Consider the following 2,500-nt stretch of genomic DNA (forward strand, 5'->3'; position numbering starts at 1 on the left):
TGGAGGTCATCAGGCGGGAGGAGAATGATGAGCCACCAAAAAAAGAGAAAGAAATAAACTTTTTTTTCCTTTAACCTATGCGTCTACGAAGATGACGGCGACAAAGGCAACACACACACACACACACACACACACACACACACACACACACACACACACACACACACACACACACACACACACACACACACACACACACACACACACACACACACACGCACGCACACACACACACACGCACGCACGCACACACGCAAGCACGCACGCACGCACGCACGCACGACTCGATGGCGCAGTTGGTAGAGCGCTGAATTGCCACAATAGTGGCCCAAAGTTCTTGGTTCGAATCCTGCCCAGGGCCTAAATTATTTAGGTACCGGTGCGCTTCGGGTCGTTACTCTGACTATCGTGGGCGGGGAGTTGGGTGTGTGTGTGTAAGGTCATAGCATTATCCATAGATCAGACCTACGAGCTCTGCTCTCTTCCAGGAGGGAAATAGCTGTCGATCACGAGTCCAACACGTGATCCAAAGACCAAGTGAATACACACACACACACACACACACACACACACACACACCCTACAAATACGTCCGGTCGGCATGTTTCCTTGAACTGACCAGGAAAAAATGTCCCTTGGGTTCGGCCTCGGCCTTGGCCTCGAGGCGGAACCCCAACACGAGATCCCAGCACGGGATCCCTATCGTGGGATTAGAGCGCGAAGCGCTGCTGCCAAAGGCCGCTGTTTGGTTAGCCGAGCCCCCGGCGAAGCCGGGTAGGGCAAAGCACGCGGCTTATATATATATATACATTTTTTCACCTATTTATGTCTTTTTCTATATCATAAAGATTTATTTATTGGTTCATTATCCATTTTACCAGTCTTTTTTTACCATTTTTATTAGTATTACTTTCTTATTCTACTAGTACTTTTAATAATGGCTGTAGTACATGTTCTGGTTGAGGAATTTCTTATTTTTCTGTGTTGAAGTGAACCGCAATTTGTTGTGATTGCTTTCGTGGTAGTTTTTTGGGTTTTGAATTCGAAATCCTCCGCCATTTTGGTTTTGGTGGCGATAGAAAGAGTTGGTTGGGCAGACTTCATAGGTGTAGTAGTTGGGGTTGTCGTAGTAGAAACACCGATTTCCTCTTATTTCATTTGTTGTTTTTTCTGGTATTCTGTGTACCATTTGCCCCTGGTTTGATGGTTGATACTGTTTGGTATGGTAGTATGGTTGGTATTCGTCATACCAGTTCCCTTGGTACCCCTGAGGTCGTGAGCTTCGGGAACCGTATTGCCCTTTTTGGAAACATGTTTGTGTTTTGTTTTGTGGGCGGTAGTCTTTTTTCTGGTTAGTGTTTTGGCAAGTCTTTCTTCCAGAATCTTCTGCCATTTTTTTCTTCGCCTTCCTCTGGAGGGCGGAGTTGGTCAGGGTTTCCATCCCGAAGTTGCCTTCTTCCTCTTCTCGCCTGACTTCGGCCAAATACATTTTGTATTTGCGAGTTCGGCGTTCTTTGTGCGGGGCCATCCCTTTCGCCTCCTCTTCTTCTTTAGGAAGAAACTCGATTTTGATTTCTCTCTGGAAAGAAACATTGACGTTTCCATGAGTGAAGGGCGAGGAAAGGATCTCTTCTTCGGTTTTCGGGTCTTCTCCTTGACCCACACCGGCTTTACGAGTTACTGAAGCTTTATCAGAAGCTGAAGAAGTGTGTCTTTCACTCGAAGACTTCTTCTTATCATTATCATCCTCGATGTTTGAGACTGAACTCGTTACACACTCTTCGATAGATTTTTGAGAAGGGAGGGCACCTTCTGGTACTTCGCCTTCTTGAATTTCATCCGAAGGCTCGAGTTCGCCTTTTTCCTCATCCAAATTTTCCTGAAAAATCTTGGTTTCTTTCAGAGGATTTTCTCCGACCTCGGTTCTCTGAGCTTCTTTGTATTCCTCGATCTCCCGTTGGCTTTCGGAGGGAGGAGCCTTTTCGAAGTCCAAGAGCAGCTTCTGCTCTTCTCTTGAATCTTCGTGTGCTGAGGCTCTGCAGCACACTAAGGTCAGGAAAGCCTCGAAACACCGTGTCCAAGGTGCCCTAAGGGCTTTGTTGGAGCCCTGAAGAATGCGGCTGAAACTCTTGATCATTCCGGTGCGCTTGAACATCCTCTCGACAATCTTCTTTTGTTTTTCAAAATGGCCGTGTCCACCATTTTGTGGAACTGGTGAAGTCAGTTTATGATTACATCCTTTACAGTTACTATGACGGCGTGAAGTTGTCCACAGGGGTAGAAGTGCTGGTTAAGATACAGTCCAAAGGGATCATACAAATATTATAAGATATGTGATGGTAACCTGGAGGGGAAAAAGGAGAAATATTTCTCTCTCTCTCTCTCTCTCTCTCTCTCTCTCTCTCTCTCTGTATATATATACATATATATACATATATATATATATGTATATATATATATATATGTATATATATATATATATATATATATATGTATATAT

The sequence above is a fragment of the Oratosquilla oratoria genome, chromosome 2, assembly GCF_046742065.1.
Source record: "Oratosquilla oratoria isolate Oo_2021 chromosome 2, ASM4674206v1, whole genome shotgun sequence".
Taxonomy (NCBI): Eukaryota; Metazoa; Arthropoda; class Malacostraca; order Stomatopoda; family Squillidae; genus Oratosquilla; species Oratosquilla oratoria.